Genomic DNA, 10,000 nt, shown 5'->3' on the forward strand with positions numbered 1-10,000 from the left:
CACTAAAAAAAATTGCCTATTTGTAACATAATGCCTATTACACTACTCGTCGTGCTTATCAGCCCATATATGTTTTATGATTCTGTAATAACAAATATGTGATGTGATACCTAGAAATATTTTTTTGTGCTTAAAAAGATTGAAGACTTATTTAGTTAAGGATTCAGATCACAAAATAAAACAGTATCTATGTTTTGTATGTTAATTTTACCATTCATATGACACAAGCATTGCTTATATTTTTATGTTAGCTACCTTGATTATTTTGTAAGGAGCACCTAAAACACAGTGAGACGTAAGGTGAATGTGTGTTTCACCGGAGTCTCCACATGTTCGGTGGGTGATACAAGGGCCCCCTGTAAAAAGGCCTTTGTGAGTTGGTTGGCTACAGGTTGAGTCTGCGGGGGCGTCCTGTTCAAGACAAATTGGGAGTAACTGGGCTGCTTACAGGTTGGGCAAGCCTTGGTTGGTCATTCAGTCCTGGGTCTCTGTGGAGCGTTAGGTGAGGGGCGTATGCAGGAGACGGGGCTAGGCTGGGGGTTTCATCAACTTCGAGGTGGAGAGTTGCATGGTTTTTTTACTAGAGAGTCCATGGCGATGGTGTCTGCGTCGTGTATGGCAGCCCTTAAGGATGGAGGAAGGCGTTGCAACTACAGCTCGCGCAGATCTAACCTCCGAGGTTTGTTGATTGTGGAGTCATGAGCTGGCAGCCTAGCGAGAGCTTGCATTTCGGTCCAGGCTGCATGGGTTGTGTTGTCTTCCAATGGTTTCTGTGGTGAGTCATTAAGCGCAGGCAGTGGAGGAAAGCATAAACTTCCACTGGAAATAGCTTTTGAGATCCTCATTAATGACATTGTCATCTTTTTTCATCCAGCCACGCAGATATTCAAGGGGAAATATCCTCTGGGATGGCTTCTAGCACACAATCGCCTTTGGTGTGGCTATTGGTGACTTTCGTGAGGCGGTACCATGAGAGGATTTTGTCTTAATTAAGAGAGGTGTTTGGTGGGTGTTACAATTTATTTTAAAATACTATGTTTTGAATCGGATTGACATCATGTGCTTATTTTTTACAGTAGGTTGCCGATTCATCTTTTTTAAAGGGAAGACATATCCCCGCTTACACCCCCTCCCCCCGCAGTTCTGTCACTGCTGGTAAACCAAAGAAAATATTGCCTCTTTATTTGTAAAAGAAAATATTTCTACTGAAACATAATTCACTATGTAAGTTCAGTCATATCTGCAATAACAATTTACGGTTTTCATTTAACATAAGTCCTGTCCATTTAAGAAATCAGACCATTCTTGCTGTGTAAAGTAATGCCATGTAAAACATATACGTATACAGAAATTTTGATATATAACTTTAAACTCCCTACAGCACATGTATGCAGCAGTCAATAATCTTGACCTACCACCAGCCAAAATGAGTGGAAAACTATTGCCCATTTTTGGGGGCCTTTGAGAAACTTAGAACTAAGGCACTGAACTGAGCAATACAACAAATATTTTTTCATGGATTCATCACAGCACTCCTTCAAAGGACGAAGTGCTACCTTACTTATGGCATCAATGTTGAGTTCAGTTCAGACAGATTTGCGAAGACGTCGCTTCGCCCGGGCTATATGCACAAGGCGGCCCGGCCTCTGCCAGCTATGAGTGCTGACTCATCTTATCTTAACTTATCTGATCATCATCTCTGAATTCAATTCAGCTCAGTTCAGAGAGATTTTGTGAAGACGTCGCTTCGCCCGGGTTGTGTGGATGGGGTAGCCCGGTCTCTATTGGCTATTAGTGCTGACTTATCTGATCATCATAACTGAACTCTTACCGTGGCGGTCGGATTGCCTGTAGGCGCTCCATTTGTTAGGGGGCAAGTGACAGGCATAGCCGTCTAACCAGCCCGGCGGCTGTCGTCTCTGGGCCCTGCCTGAGGAAGCGAGTGTGCTCGCATTCCATCAGGTAGTGCTCTAATTTGGCGTCCGGCGCGCCACAATGCTCACAGCGTCGCTCATCTTGCCCAATAGTGGGGATGATTTGTCACGCACAAGGGTAGCCTATTCTCAGTCTGTGCAGACTGACTTCAGCACACCTTGATATTCTAAGAGAGATTATCAGCGACTCATAGCCTGTGGCGTCTGAGTACCAGCTGGCCGAGAGGGAGGTTCTCGCTTCCTCTCTGTGTCGCTGCAGGGCACCGACCTGCCCTGCAACCATCGTTTTACGCCTTAGCAGTTCCCGGCTAGGATGCACCACAAGATTACTCAAGGGTTTCTTCCTGCCTTCCTCCGCTAACCTGCCAGCTACGTTATTCCCTTCAAAACCAACATGGCTTGGGATCCAGTTGATGATGATGCGTCTTCCCTGATCCAGGATTCTCTGAGCAATGGTGAGAATTGTGGTTACCAGGTAAACGTTATCAAGGGGCGTGCTTTGTTGCAGGCTGTCAATGGCGGCCCTAGAGTCTGTGTGTATGACAACATGCCCGTCCGTCTGGGCTGCATGGGCTAGGGCTCCCATAATAGCTACTGCCTCTGCCTGGAGCGAGGAGGCATTGTCAGATACCCGCATAGCTTTCTCTATGCCCCTTGCTGCAAAACCGGCGCCTGCAGTGCGGGTGATGGGGTCTACAGAACCATCCGTGAAGTAGGTTTTACTATTCAGCGGCGTGATTGCTGTAATGTTCCTCTCCGCCTCAGCCTTCAATAGAGGCGGTGAGTACTGTGTTTTTCTTCTTAATAGACTCATGACAGAGAACTATCAAGGATCGTGCCCATGGCGGGGCTGTGACATAGTCAGGGTGGGGAAAATCCATGCCCTTAATCAGTAGTGTCTCTGAGCTCAGGGCGTTTCAGCACTCTGGTTATGTGAGACAGCCAGGTGTTAGCAAAGAGCTCTTGGTTCTGTGCAAGCCGACGCTGCACTCTCTGTCTTAGCTGCGAGTCCAGTGGGGACTGTAGGACATTGGCAAGGAACTGGGCCGCCATCTGATCAATCCGGGTGTCCAGGGGAAAGAGTTTGGCCTCCAAGAGGAGGTTAGTAACCTTAGCCCACCCAGGGGCACCCAGAATAATCCTGGCGGCTTCGTTTTGTATGATGTCGAGCCTTTTCCTAAATCCAGGCTTGACTGTGATCAGGGCGACGGAGGCGTAGTCCACAATGGGACGGACAGCGTCCACGTAGAAAGATTTTAGTACGCGGTGCCCAGCCCCTAAGCGCCGCCCCGACAGAGCTCTCATGACAGAGAGCCTTGCCTTGGTCCGGTCTAAGAGATGTTTGATCTCGGAGCGGAGGGTGAGGTTCTTATCGATCCATACCCCCAAGTATTGGTAGACGTGTACCCACTCAAGCTCTAGACCTTGGACTCGCAGTCTTTGATCACAGACATCATGTTTCAGCGCCATTGCCTTCGATTTGGCTGCTGAGATCTTAAGCCCGACTCTGCAGCATTCCTCAGGTATTAGGTCCAGACAACGCTGGGCCTTTCTGACTGGATTCACATTTCTTCTCCCAGTGGAGATAATTGCTAGATCATCTGCAAATGAAATGATCGTGCACCCCGCTGGGAGTGGAATGTCGAGAATGTTTAACATGAGGATGTTGAACAGAGCCGGGCTAAGGACCCCTCCTTGAGGGGTGCCATTCTCCAGAGGCAAATGCCTGGAAAGGTGACCTTGGAACTTCACTCTGGCAGTTCTGTTCCGAAAGTAAGCGCCAATCCAGGCAAGCAGTCTGCCTTTGATTCCCTTGCGGATCAGGATCTCCTGAATGGCGAGCGGGTTTGCCAGTTCAAAAGCCTTCTCCAGGTCAAGGAAGACAATGACAGCGCTGCTGTTGCTGACAGTGCTCAGTAAGGTGGCCATGCTGTGGGTAGTGCTCTTGCCCCTTGTGAACCCGTGTAGGTGTTCATGTGGAGGTCCCAGCTTCCATTGGAGCCGATTCAGTACCATTTTCTCTGCTGTGTTTCCCAGACAGCTAAGCAGGGAGATGGGGCGTTACCGTCCCGGCTCCTTTGGTTTGGGAACGGGAATTATATCAGCCCTCTTCCAGCACTGTGGCAGTGAGGAAGTTTCCCAGGACTTGTTGATGAGATGCAAAAGTGCAAGGTCGCCTTCATGTCCTAGGTGGGAAATGATGGGGTGGGAGTTCCCATCGCAACCCGGGGGTGACCGGGAACTGGACTTGTATGTCCGCCGTAATTCCCTCAGAGAGAACATGACATCTGTATCATCAGGCTCGACCGCCTTTTATCTGATGAGGGCATGCCTGCCTGGGAGCAGTTCTTCTTGGCATGCCCTTACCTCTGGTGGTAGACCGACGCTACTTGTTCTAGCAGAGAACTCGAGTGCCAGTCTCTCCGCCTCCGACCGCGGGTCATGGTGGGTCTTTTTGGGGGCTGATCGATTCGTGGCCCGTCTGATACGGTTCCACAATTCTGAAAGGGAGGTTTGGTGGCCAAAGGACTCACACCACTCCAGCCACTTTTCCTGCTTTAACCTCTTAGCAGTTTCCTGAGCATCCCTGAGAGCCTCTCTCAGAAGAGCGAGGTTCTCGGGAGTTCTCTGTGGTTGACCTCCTTAATCTCATCATTGTAGTACCAGGCGTCCTTGAAACACCCGGACCACGGACGGTTTCTGAGGCTGCCTCGTCTATGGCATTTACTAGTCTGGCCTCAAGTATGTCCACATTATCATTAAGTGAGGAGTCACTGGTTCTGAGGCACTTGGCCAGAGCCTCCTGGAAGGCTTTCCAGTTGGCTCTTTCCACCTTCCATCGAGGATTGTGCTTGGGCATGGGTGCCGGGCCAGCATCCAAGATGGTGGTGACTATCCCATAATGATCGCTCGTGGCAGTGTTGTCCACAGACCAACTAATTCTCTCGACCAGGGCCGCCGTGACAAAGGTGAGGTCAAGGACCCCCCCCGCCAACGTGCGTAGGCTCCTGGCTGTTGAGAAGAGCAATCTCTGGGCATGACTCTAGCACCTCGGCTATATGGCAGCCTGCCATATCACGTCTCTGAGTGGGAGCCAGTATAGGGTGGTGGGCATTAAAGTCCCCCCCTATAAGAATTAGCTCATGTGCTGCAGCAGCACAGGCTTCACTGATGTCTAAGACCCTACAGTTTGGCCTACTGTATACATTGTACAGCTTGAGGGGACCCCTGGCCAAATGGATCTCAACGGCAAGGAATTCGATGTCTTCTCCACACTGCCCAGGATCGGCAATCAGGGAGCAGGGGATAGTCGACTTCACAAGGGTAATCAGGCCTCTGGTACCTTGCGTACTCGGTAGCACAAAGGGATGATATCCCGAGAAGCGTACAGATTCCCCTGTTAGCGTCTCTTGGAGCATGACAACATCAGTGTTCCGAGATCGCACGATCGCGTGGAGAAGGGCGGCCCTAGGGGAGAAGCTGTTGATGTTCCACTGCAGTATGCTTAGGTTAGTGGTCATAGTGCTTGTCTGCGTTCACTAAGTCATTGACGTCGAGGTATTCGGTCTCTGTGTCCGACGCCCCAGTGTGGGTATCGTCAGACATTTCGGAGTCTGACAACTCCTTGGTGAGTTCCACACTGAGTGTGACTTCGTCACTTGACTCGTCACTGTCGTCAGGACAGGTCGAGTTGGAAGGGCTGGGTCTCCTGGGAGGTGGAGTATTCCTGGTCGCCTTGGCCTTCCTTTTGGGTGGCCGTGGCTTCCTCACCCTTTGGGGTTTGGGCGCAGGCTCTGCCAGTGTGGTCTTGGCCGCAGGTTTGTCGGGGAGACAGGTCTCGCCCTGGGGGTTTGTGGGGGAAGGAGTCTCGCCCTGAGTTGGAGTGGGAGTTGTGGCCTTGGGCCTCATGTCCTTTTCCTTCAAGGCAGCGACGGTCTGAGTCATTGCCGTCATGGCTACCTCGACTGCCTTCTCCGTCTCCTCGCTGGTCCTTCCCAATGCCGTCGCAACTGCTGTGACGACTGTCTTCAGCAGGAGCGTCAAGTCCTTCTCTGTGAACAGAGTCGGTCTCTCCGCTCTTGGGGTAGCCTTTGAGGTGTTCCCAGACCCCTTCCGGGTCTGTTTCCGTCTTGGAACTCCCACCAGCGCCGGAAACTCTTTTGTGTTGGAGGCGTCCGGTGCTGGTTTCGCTTTGGGCGGTGCTTCCTTCCTCTTAGGAGGGGGGGGGGAGCCCTTACCCCTTTGTTCTGCCCCCAGACATAAGTGTCTAGAGGGGAGGGAACAAAGTCTGGTCATTTTGCAACGATCTCTTGCCGCCGAAGAGCCTCTTCCTTTCTGACAGAACATCCGAGGCTCCAGGCGTGGTGTTTTTTATGGCAGTTTGGGCACTTGGCAGTGATGTCTCGCTTGCCATCTTTGTGTGCTTTGAGGCACACCTCTGTTCTGTGTGCCTGACTACAGACACCACATTTCGGCTTTGCAGAGCAAGTGGCCTTGTGGTGTCCGTACTTCTGGCACGTGAAGCATCGGAGCGGGTCTGGGACGTAGGTCCTGAGTCTGTAGGAGCCCCAATTGCCAAGGTCCAAGGACGCAACTGGAGCTCCCTCCAAAGTGACCAGGACTTGCCTGGTTGGGTGCTTCCCTTTCGAAAGTCGAGAATGTGCAGTGATGACCTCGAGGTCATACATCAGAGGAAAGCCAAGAAGCACCATCTTGGACTTCCTCTCTTCGGGAGTCAGAGCCGACAGGCTCACCTTCCGCCCATCCAGGAGCTTGTCAGTCTTCTGGAGGAAGGTGAGGGTGGCTTGGTCCTTTAGAACGATTATCATGCCATTGTCTCTGGCAATTCTAATCGTCAGACGGCACTGTCTCTGGGTTTCCAGAGCCCGTACCATCTGGTAGGCATTGTCGAATCCTTCCGGTTTAGGGGGAACCTGGAGGGTCCTGTCTGGCTTCCATTTTTTGTTTGACTTCTCGTCTGGACCGACGCCAGAGATTTGTCAGCGCCTGGGGTTGGTTTGGAGGGTCCAGCCCGAGGTACTTGGGTGGGTTTTTTCTGAACCGACGCCAGAACCCTGCCCATCTTTTCCCTTTTGTCATCAAAGCCCTCGAAGGGGTCTAGGGTGACAGCCTTTGTCATCTTCATGCAAGGTTCGTCAACAGGGATGTCAGTCATGGGTTTATATGGTATAGATGCCATGTGATAAGCGGTTCGATTCATCCTCCCACGCCCCCACCCACCACGGAGTCCAACAAGGGGAAGCTTTGTATTGAGTCCATGCTCAGAAGCCACAGGGGTGGTGGGAGGATATACGCAACCCCGGCCTCACGTTAATGGCACTCTCAAGACCATGCGATTGCCTGCAAGACAGGGGCTGCTTGACCCTAGTCTAGTTCAAAAGAGAGACCAGCCGATTGACCTAACCGAGTCGAGATCAGGCCACCCGTCTTGCTGGAATAGAGGACCAAAGAGGCGTGTTGCTAGCCGCAGGGCGTACTCATACACGGCATCGCTCAACCTCCAGGACTCCCGTCTCCCAGCGCACAGGGGCACCACGCACGGCAAACACGTGGGCAGGTGTTGGCCCCCTTGGGGGGAGGACCACCCCACCAACTAGATCAGCACCTAGGAACACTTAGTCATCCCTCCTCAGAGAACCCGCCGCTGGAAGGTCACCTCAACGGGACAGAGAGACTGGCCAAATCCAGAGCGGGCTTGTCCAAGGAAGGAGTTCAAGCCCCCGCACCACGACAAGGTGGTTCCTTGGCGGGGGATCAATGTTGAATTAAGTGATGAATCACTGCTTTGGGCAACAGTGTACTAAGTGTCAAAGACCCACTGCAACACCGGAATATATTCAAGCCTGCATGATGCCTAACCTTGATGGTGGCCACTTAGAAAGAAGGCTGGGCTTAGCAGAACATAGATCTCTGAGAAGTCCTACATACAATCATTCCTTCGGGGCAATTGTTAGAGGAATCCTCAATGTCGGCAGTCCTAAGCCCCATGCAGAGAGATCCCTTCTGGATGAAGAGAGCAAGCTCCTATCATGATAAGCCTGATGCAAACTTCTAGAGTAAATTATTCTACTCCATACGTCATTTTGGCAATGGAAGTGTAATGGAGACGAACAGATAAATCAATTTTTGATACAATAAACGTACACCACACATTGGGTAATTTATACCTTTATTCATCAGATCAATGTTTGCAAATAATTGTTTGCCTATGACTAGCCATTACTTCTTACAGTCTAAACCCCATAAAGCTGGCACACAGAATGGAGTGCCATTTGTGTTGTGTTGTATTCACATACCAAATGCAAGATCAAAATCTCTCTCTTTATCTCAGACCTCGAGTCTGTGTGACAGTAGATAGTAGGGGAAGATGCTGGTAGGTTGTACCACCCTTGTGCTAACAACAATTTTCAGATACCCATCATATTTCATAGTTTTCTTTATCTTGTGCAATCTAAAATTAAAGTATTTGCACTAAATTGCCAAGTAGAATAATCACCTTTTTCTTTTAATTGGAACATCTCTGGCTGCCAATATCCATGCTTGCATTTGATAACTCTCTAGCAAGGCATATTAACACTATATCTAACCCTATATTGCATATGTTGATCACAAACGTACATTATTAGTATTTATAAGTTCTGAATATTAATTGACCAAATAACTAGCATTTCATAAAAGTTGTATTAACACAATATCTAACCTATATTGCATATCGTGATTACATACATGATTAATATTTATAAGATCTGACTATTAAATGACCAGATGTAGGTCAATATAATGCTTGTCTTTGAAGCACCATTATACAGTTGGAGTTAAAAAAACTTTTTTGTATGGTGTCCTAAAGGCAGTACTATGTACATAATCTTCCATGCAAATTGTTTTAGGCATTATTTCTTCGTTATCATACGGTGAGAGACATAAAGCAGGTGTACCTGAGGAACCTGATGGTTATAGTTTGGTGGGGCTTCCACGGCAAGCAATTCAGAAACAATAGCCATGTCTTTAATAAATTCATGGATGTGTCGAGTGCCTTCATTGCATTTTTGCCTTTAGAATCCTCTGGTATCTGTATGATTTGGCATTGCCATTTAATTATCTTGTATGTAAGTATTTATGTAGATGTAACTACTAGTTTATTTTAGATATAAAAAATAGAAAAGAGAATTTAGTTGGATTAGGATTTATCTAAATCTAAGGGAGTCTAGGTAAATTTAGATTAAGTATTTACTTGATACTGAGCGACATGTTACTTCTGGTTGTTGTGTGAACCCATGTACTATTTCAAGTTAGAGATCACAATTTGTACTTTTGGATCACACATACACATACACATACACATACATACATACAAACATACAAACATACATACATACATACATACACACATACATACATACATACATACACACATACATACATACATACATATACACACACACACATTAACCATTAAGGCATTGCACTGTTCAACATACTGGGTAAAGTTCTTGCTCTCATCCTCCAGAGACAAACCAGAGTGTACTTGCTGAGGTACCAGAGACTGGAGCAATTCAGATACCCTCATACCATACGAATCCTGATAACAATTTTTAACTAATAGCAAGCCTTTAAACTGGTACTGAAAGTGTGTTAAGTGTGGATGGGTAATATTTAGTTTCTTGCCTAAGAATTCAGGAGTGAGGTAAAGCTGTGTCCTTACACCAATACTTTTCAACATTTCATGGGCTGGATTCTAGATAGAACCAACATCCTAAGTCAATGTGGGGCAAGGCTGGATAATTAAGGTCATAAATTTCAACATTTCTGTTGATGTTGCATGGCTTCTCTGCACTTGGAGCATGGATCGGCCTTGAGGCCCCATTTAACCAGGTTATCACCACTTCTGGCTACCCTGGATCTGGCTCTAGTCAGTGCAGACCATTTGCGTCTCTCAAGCAGTGCACCTTCAGCAAGCTCTTCACTGGGTCCGTGTCCTGCTGTGTTGGAAGGGTACATATCATCAGACTCCTTCCACTCCTGCAGTCTGTATCTTTGTGGGGTTG

The sequence above is a fragment of the Penaeus japonicus genome, unplaced genomic scaffold (assembly GCF_977035675.1).
Source record: "Penaeus japonicus unplaced genomic scaffold, GWHDUDI00000001_assembly GWHDUDI00000009, whole genome shotgun sequence".
Taxonomy (NCBI): Eukaryota; Metazoa; Arthropoda; class Malacostraca; order Decapoda; family Penaeidae; genus Penaeus; species Penaeus japonicus.